The sequence below is a fragment of the Acinonyx jubatus genome, chromosome B1, assembly GCF_027475565.1.
Source record: "Acinonyx jubatus isolate Ajub_Pintada_27869175 chromosome B1, VMU_Ajub_asm_v1.0, whole genome shotgun sequence".
In the NCBI taxonomy this organism is placed as follows: domain Eukaryota; kingdom Metazoa; phylum Chordata; class Mammalia; order Carnivora; family Felidae; genus Acinonyx; species Acinonyx jubatus.
In genome coordinates, this window is record NC_069382.1 from 61,990,644 (window position 1) to 61,999,698 (window position 9,055).

General features: G+C 35.9%; 1 long non-coding RNA gene across 1 annotated transcript in view; it reads right to left on the reverse strand.

Moving 5' to 3' along the window:
* LOC128314430 (uncharacterized) overlaps positions 1 to 8,178 on the reverse strand; it is a 55,764-nt gene extending 47,586 nt beyond the window's left edge. The window contains exon 1 of the long non-coding RNA XR_008296051.1: positions 7,788 to 8,178. This is a non-coding gene — a long non-coding RNA (uncharacterized LOC128314430). The remainder of the gene's footprint in view (positions 1 to 7,787) is intronic.
* Between the last annotated feature and the right edge of the window lie 877 nt (positions 8,179 to 9,055).

A 9,055-nucleotide genomic window follows, 5' to 3' on the forward strand; every position in this document is an offset into this window, starting at 1 on the left:
TATACTTACTGTCAGACTAAACCCTCCCTGTCTTTTTTTTTTATCTGCATTATTTCCAAATTGTCAAATCATAGTTCTTATATTAAATTCTTTTATAGTTGGTTGTTTGGTTTTTATAGTTTTTATCCACTAAATTACATATTTTTAGATTTAGCCCATCTACCTACCTGTGTGAGACCGTTTTTGGATCCTTCTTTTATCATCCCACATATTTGCAAATTCTTTCAGCTTTATGTCACCTATGCCAATGAGTTGGTCTTCTACGATGGCATTTAAGTCTTGGGTGAAAACACTGCTTGGGACAAGGTTATTGGCTCAATAAGAACAGGATAAATACACTGTGGTTATTGGATTTGCTTAATCTACACATTTAGGGAGTCCACTTTTCTGGAGTTTTAGGGGGAATCATATGGGATAAAGTACCTCCAATATTGCTTTTACATTTGGTGGGTGCTCAGTAAATTAGTCATTGAGATTTATCCCCTTCCTGAAATTCTTTTTTTTTCACACATTCTTTTTTTCTATTTTCTTCTTTTCTTTCTTTCTTTCTTTCTTTCTTTCTTTCTTTCTTTCTTTCTCAAAGTTTATTTATTTATTTTGAGAGAAACAGAGAGACAGTGAGAGTGGAGGAGGGGCAGAGAGAGAGAGGGAGACAGAGAATCCCCCCTCCCCCTCAGTGCGGCTCAAACGCAGGAAACCGTGAGATCATGACCTGAGCTGAAACCAAGAGTTGGACGCTTAACCTACTGAGCCACCCAGTGCCCCTGCTTCCTGAAATTCTTAAGTTTAATTTGCCTCTGCAGATCTGTTCTTTGTAAAAAATAAATCCCTTAATTTTAATCTGTGTCTCTATTTGGTCCATCTTCAAAAATTCTCAGGTTTTAACTACATACTTATTTTAAAGAGATTGTTTTCATCCCTCCTGATGTATTTATTGGTTTCCAATTTATTTAATATCATTTTCAGGATTTCTAAAGGGTAATTTAAAAGTAACATTTATTGATTTTTTAGTGATTATAAATGTTATATTTGTTGGAGAATTTTGGAAAATAAAGAAAAATAGGCAAAAAAAAATCCTGGAAAGGTTCATGTTTTCATTTTGATATTCTCAAGGAATTCTTTAGGCAGTAGCTTTATACTGCTGAAGGAAGCATTACCAAATTTGTGATTCTCAGAGGTGTAGATTTCCTAAGGTGTTTTTTTCTCTTCTACCTTCCAAGGAGATATATATATATATATATATATATATATATATATTTAACTGTATTTGAGCTGTATTTAACTCAAGCTCATGCTCATGCTAAGAATATGAACTTTCATTTTTTTCTTTACTCTTTCATCTCTAGTTAGATATTCATCCTTTACTCAAAAACAGTCAGAATCTCTTTAGGATTGAAAAATAATAGATCTCCAAAGTCTTTATTAGTTCAGGACCATTTGAGGTCTATTTTTGGTCCAAGAGAGCATTAATGCAGGTATCTTTAAATTTTCCTCTTTGCTTGTTCTTCAAAGTGTTTTGCTCTTCTAGGTGGTGTGGAACCACATAAGTCCACCCACAACTGAGTGGCTCCAATGCTTTTAAACCTGAGAGAGTTTAGATGAATTATGCAAACGTTTTGTATCTTATTTTATGGCCATATTGTTGGCTCTGCTTAGATGCTGTTAAGTGTTTTCAGTCACTGTGGTTGAATTAGACATTCACTCAATCATTTTGTTTGTGGTAGATAGTTAAAATAGAAGAAAGACATATAGGGCATTATAGCCATGATCCAAGCACCTTGAATTCCAGGTGATGTCTGGTGTATCTCTAGTCTTTGGGCTTCCCTAAAACTTGGCAGGAGCTAGCCTATTTTTGTTTGTTTGTTTGTTTGTTTGTTTTTTGCCCATGTTTGTTGCCATTTTAGAGCAGACATATTTATAGTCACCTCCCAATCAAACTTCACATTGAAAAGTTTCTATTTAAAGTTAAAGACAGTTTCCTATTTTGTGACTCCTTTGCCCTGCGGAGCGTGTGTTGTATGACTGTAGTGAGTGGTGAAGTCTGGACAGATTGAGGTGGCTCTCTTGCGTGTTCTTCCTGTAAACACTGCTTGAGCTGGCCAAAGCCCTGGAAGTGGGAGCCAAGACAAAGCATCAGATACTTCATTAAATTGAGTCTGCTGTCCAGGCTGGAGGTTACCTGTCACATCTCAGGCATAACTGTGATGGTGGGCCGCGGGGCTGCTGGATAGCACAGTCTTACTGACCTAACACTTTGCAACTACAGACTCTGTTTTGGAAATGAGTAATTGGCCATAGCTTCTTTTCCTGTGTGTCAGTGCTACGATTTCTAGATCCCTAGATTCCAAAGGCCAGAAAATAGAAGCAGAGGAAAAGAATTCCCAATTATTTTACGAGGCTTACATTAATTGTGGTAAAGAAACCTGATAGATATTAGAAAAACAACAAAAGAAAACTGCAGACTAATATTCCTAATGAATATAAACAGAAAAATCCGAACAGAATAAGAACAGAATAAAATCCAGTGGTGTACATAAAAGGATAATAGAATGACCAAGTAGTGTTTATCCCAGGTTATCCTGAGGTTGAAAATTTGACATTCAATCAATGTGATTTCTTATATTAAGAGAATAAATAGAGGCCCCTGGGTGGCTCAGTAGGTTAAGTGTCAGATTCCTGATTTGAGCTCAGGTCGTGATCTCATGGTTCATGAATTGGAGCTCCACATTGGGCTATGTGCTGACAGCATGGAGCCCACTTGGAATTCTCTCGCTCTCTCTGCTCCTTCCCCACTTTCTCTATCTCTCTCTAAAAATAAATAAATTAACAAGGGCTGAAGAGTGGGCTGCACAGATCAAGGGACATGAAGGCTGCTGGGGAAGACAGCTGGCTTGGCACAGCAGGGCCTCACTGAAGTAGGGTGGGGTCAGCTGATTCCAGCTGCAGGGCACATACCTGCTCCCTAAGAATAGTGGATGGGGCTGGAAAGACCCCTGGGCCATGGGAGAATTGGAATTGTCACTGTAATGAGGGCTTAGCTTTTTTTTTTTTTTTTTTTTTTTTAATAAAAGTGATTCCTATCCCTTTCTTGATTTTCTCAATGATAGGGGACCCCTGTTCTACTTTCTGTCAGAGTACCCTTTCACCCAATAATCCTTACCCTCTAACCCAAAGAAAAACCCTCCTGAGAATAAATCCCATTCAATTAATTATTATTGTTCTGAGTAGTATTCCATTTTATGAAAATCCCACATTTTGCTTATCAATTCATCTGTTGATATGCATATTTGGGTTGTTTCCAGTTTGGGACAATTATGAATAAAATTTCTATGACCATTTATGTAAAAAAAAAAGAAAGAAAAGATCTCCACATTTAAAACTGCAAAACACTTCTGAGAGAAATCAAATAAGATCTAAATAAATTGTGACGTACACCATGTTTATGGGTTAGAAGACTCAGTATTGTTAAATTTATTCCTAACTTAACCTATAAATTCAAGGGAATCATGGTCATAATCTTACCACAGTTTTTTGCAGAAATTGATTATCTGATTCTAAATTTTCTATGGAAATGCAAAGGAGGTAGCACATCCAAACATTTTTGAAAAATAAGAGTAAACTTAAAGGACTCATATTACCTGACTTGGCAACTTACTATAAAGAAGAGACAAATAATTTAATGGAACTGAATCAAGAATCCAGAATTAAGATCTACCCGTTATGGTCATTTGATTTTTTACAAAGTATCTGAAGGAATCCAGTGGAAAAGGGTAAAAAAAATTTTTTTTAGTTTATTTATTTATTTTGAGAGAGAGAGAAAGAGAGAGAGAGAGAGAGAGAGAGTACAAATAGGGGAGGAACAGAGGGAGACAGAGAAAAAATTTTTAAAAAGTGGTGGAACATTAAAAAAGAAAGAAAAGAGCTTCCACTCTTGTTTCACACTAAACACAAACACATAGTTTTAGAGCTGAATGTAAAAGCCAAAATGATGATGTCTAGGGAAAAAGGAAAAACAAAACATAGAAGAGTATCTTTGCAACTTGAGTTAAAAAAAAAAAGACTTTTAAAAATAGCATACATAAATTAATAACCACGCAAAAATAGGTAATTAGACTTCATCAAACTTTAAAACTAGTGCTTACTCAACCACACCTTTAAGAAAGTGAACGAGCAAGCCACAGACTGGGAGAAAATATTTCAAAATATGTATCTGACAAAGGATTTGCAGCTGCAATATATACTTACAAAAATGCCTCCAACTCAATAATAAAAAGACAAACAATCTATTTTTTTAAATGGACCAAATATTTGAATACACATTGAACAGTGGTATGCAAATTACCATGGGAAAATGCTCAGCAACATGAGTCATCAAGTAAATGCCAATAAAACCACAATGAGCCAGCACTACCCAACCACCAGAATAATAAATACTGAACGAGTTGACAACCTTAGAATTGCCAAGGATATGGAGCAACTGAAATTCTCACACAATATTGGTGAGGGCGATAAAATGATACAATCACTCTGGAAAAGGCTCTGGTAGTGTCTTAGACAACTAAGATTATTACTACATTATGACCCAGCAGCATATGTCCAAAAAACGATTTGTATAAGGATGTTTATAACAGGCTTATTCATAATAGTCAAAAATTGGATAAAGCTCAGTTGCCCATCAACAAAAGGATGGATAAACAAACCTTGGTATATTCATACAATGGAATACTGCTTATCAATAAAAAAGCAATGACTTACTGATACACACAAAAACATGAATGAACCTAAAAAAAGCCATCATGCACACGTACTGTATAAAGGACAGGCAGGATGCTTCCCCTGACTAGGCAGGGGAATAAAAAGCTTTCTAGATCTGGAAGGATGATGATGTTTTATATCTTGACAAGGGTCTGGATCACACAGATGTATATATTTATCAAAACCCATCTGATAGTATACTAAAGATTTGGGCATTTTACTGTACATAAACTTTATCTCAAGGAAAAAGTTAAACAACAATTGAACTCGAATTAGTGATCTACATACCTAAATGTTTAGGTAAAGTATACTGAGGTCTGCAAATTTAAAATGCATCATAGAAGTAAGGAAGATGGAGCCTCCAGGTTGGTGAACATGTGTTGACTTGGGGGCAGTGGCACACCTGGACAGGACACAGAAGCTCTTTGCCCTTTCCCACACCTCACCCTGTGTTCTTCCTGAGTTAAATCTTCTTATTTTAAACTACATGTCTCCAAACATGGGACTGCCTGGCTGGTTGGATAATGAGTGAATGAAAGAAGGGTGGATGGATGGTTGGATGGATGGTTGGATGGATGGATGGATCTGGCTCTTCTGGAGTTATATCCTCTTATTTTAACCTGTATATCCCAAACCATTAAAAACTATCCAAAAGAATAATCCAGAAAGAAAGAATTGAGAATCTGGACTTCATTAAAATTAAAAACTGCTTTGCAAGGAGTTCGTGTTGAGAGGGTGAGAAGATAAGCCACAGACTGAAAGAAGATACTTGCAAAACCCATAATCTGATAAAGCAGCATTTTCCAAAATACACCAAGAACTCTGAAATTCAATAGTAAGAAAACAAACAACCCAATTAAAAAAAAAAAAAAAAAAACGAAGGCCTTTATAGACATCTCATCAAAGAAGATACAGATGTCACATAACATATGAAAAGACATTTCATATCATATATCATCCGGGAAAGGCCACTTGAAGCAACAATGAGATACCACTACACATCTATTAGAAATCCAGCACACTGACAGAATCAAATGTTGGTGACGATGTAGACAGAAACTATCATTCATTGCTGATGAGAATGCAAAATGGTACAGCCATTTTTTGATACAATTCGGCAGTTTCTTACAAAACTAAACATAACTCTTGCCATATGATCCAGCAACCACTCTCTTTGGTATTTGCCCAAAGAAGTTGAAAATGTATCTCGTGCAGAAACTGGCACACAGCCTTATTTATCATTGCCAAAATTTTGAAGATGTTCTTCAGCAGGTGAATGAGTAAATAAATGGTGGTATGCCCAGACAATGGAATATTATTCAGCTCTCAAAAGAAATGAGCCATCATGCTACCAAAAGACATTAAACAGTCACCTGGGTGGCCCAGTCAGTTGAGCATCTGACTTCGGCTCAACTCATGATCTCATGGTTTGTGAGTTTGAGCCCCACGTCCAGCTTTGCACTGACAGCACAGAACCTACTTCAGATTCTCTACCTCCCTCACTCTCTGCCACTCCCTCACTCACACACACACACTCTTGGTCTCAAAAATAAATAAACATTAAAAAAATGTTTTTAATTAAAAATAAAAATAATATTAAAAAAGACATTAAGGAACCTCAAAATGCCTATTACGAACTGAAAGAAACCAATCTGAAAGGTAACGTACTGTATGATTCCAACTACATGATATTCTGGAAAGGGCAAAACTGCGGAGATGATGAAACCATTAGTGGTTGTCAGGGATGGGGGAATAGGCAACACCAAGAGTGAAACCTCCCATAAACTATGGACTTTGGGGTATTATGATGTGTCGATTTAGGTTCATCAATTGTAACAAATGTACTACTCTGGTGGGAGAATGTTGATAATGGGGGAGGGAGTGCATGTATAGAGAGGCTGAGGCGATATAAGAAATATTTGTATTTCAGTCTTAATTTTGCTGTGAACCTAAAAGTGCTCTAAAAAAATAAAAGTAAAGAACATGAATAGATGGATGAATAGACGGAGGGGTATTGGATAGTATGTGAAGAAGCCAATGCAACAAGATGTTAATTGTAGAATCTATGTGGTAGGTATTTGGGTGTTCATGGTATAATTGTTTTTCTTTTTTGTATGTTTGAAAATTTTTAACGATTAGGGAACAAAATGTCTTTGCTGCTAAAGTCCTAGATAAAAAGACTCTTAGTTGGACTTGAGAATATGAAAAGCAGCATTTTGTGTGTGTGTTTCTGTAGATTAATTGTAAATATTGCATCCCGGAGAATTTTTGCTTTTAATTGTTGATCATGTAATTGCTGCTCTGTCCCAACAGAGAGAAACCCTATGAGACCCAGGTGGGTTTTCTATACCTTATCACATGAACAATAGGCAACTCAATAGCCTCAGTTTGCCCCAATTTGAATTTCTGAGGCATATCTTATAACATTTTTACCTCAGAATGCTGGCTGAATATCTAGAACAAAATAATGTTGGTTACAGATTGCTATCATCAGATTTGTGTTACAAAAAGTCTTTAGAAATATTCAGGAGGACATGTTATCATTTATCTGCTTTTAGCCCTAAATTAAAAATAAAGAAGGCATTATTTAACTATGTCCCTCAGAAATGTTTCTCTTGAAATCGTTTCTGGCTTTCACCAAAATACAGTATCATAATTTCAACAATAGTACTTTTCAACAAAAGTACGAGAACTCAATGACGTCCTGTGATTTAGTTTGCTTAATTCTACCTAGGAAGTAAATGAAAATACATTTCTTCTAACTTGGGGGACAAAATACTAGCACAAAGAAATCAATCATAGAGAGCAAAGAGAAGAAAAATATCCTGAAAGGGTGTTCCACAAAGCACAGATTTCTTCTTCCTCTTTTTAGCCATATTTCTTTCATGCTAAAGAAAAAAAATCTCCAGGAAAGAACAGTAAGTGGAATTTCATATTTGTGGCAATGAAATATATTGCTAGTCAATATGGACTAATTTAAACAAAGTTTCATTTTGAGGTAAAGAAAATATGAGAATTTTATAAAAACTTACCAGAAGCATTCCTGTCCCTGACAGTGGCTAGGAAGAAACCCATGAGTCTGATTCAAACAGAGTCTTCAGTGTCTTGGGGTCAGGACAGGACAGGACAGGCGGTGTCCCTTAATAAACATTTTCACTGAACTCTACAAGGCCATGAAAACGTTGGTGCTTCCTGATGCCAATTCATTAACCAAAGTTTAGTAATCTACCTGGAATTTTAATTAAGATTTGTCCAAGAAGAATATGTACTTCCAAAGGAAAAAAAAGTCACCCCCTCCTGAAGAATCAAGAAGGAAACAGGAAACTAAGTTCAGCTATTTACTTTTTCTATCACATGCCCTTCTGTAAATACTGCTAATATATACAGCTTTGAGCAAGCAAATGCTGTTCCCTCCGCTCAGCACACTTGAGATTCAACAGGTGGTTTATAGGAGTGACGTGTCTGAACACAGGTCAATTTTTATAGTGTTCTTTAACAATAAGTCAGGCTGAACAAATGAAGAGTTTGGTAAACAATTAACTTTCCAAGGTACTGTTTATCTTGGGACTTTGTCTTGGTTTTTATTGTATTGTAAGTAGCCCTTTTGCTGTTTACTCCACCAGGAGATCTCCGTATTTTCTCCTTATTCATTATTATTATTTTTTTTTATTTTAGAAGCATTAACTAATTCATTAACTAATTAAGGAGGAGTAAGAGCAACACTTCTGGAGGGACTTTAGCAATAAATGAATACTCCTGAACTGAGGCCTTTCAGTGGAGGCTGCTAAATTCGTATGTCCAGAACATTATTTACAGGTTGAAAAATCTTGCTCATATGTGCTCTTCAGTCTTTCAAACACATGAAGATTCTGTGGTTAGTTGGCCATTAAAAAAATACGCTTTTAGAGCAACGAATGTTGCTGAGTAATATGCTTTGGCAAGTGCTATTTAACATTTCTTCTCTTGGTCATTTTTCATGGCTGTATCATTTCATGTGTGTGACTATCCAAATCTCCACAGCCAATGCTGAGCGTATTTGTTCTGTACCTCCAACAATTTGCTTTCTAGTTTACGTACATGTGTTGTTGGTTCCTTAAACTATTTTTAAAGCACGCTAATTTCTCCTAAATTCAATCTTTCAGTGTTGTTCAATACATTAGCTGCCAGTCACATGCGACTATGGAGCATTTGAAACGTGGCTAATCCAATTGAGTATGAAATACACGTTTATACTTTGAATTTCTACATTGAAATGATCATACTTTGGATGTATTGGATTAAATAAAATATATTAAAATTA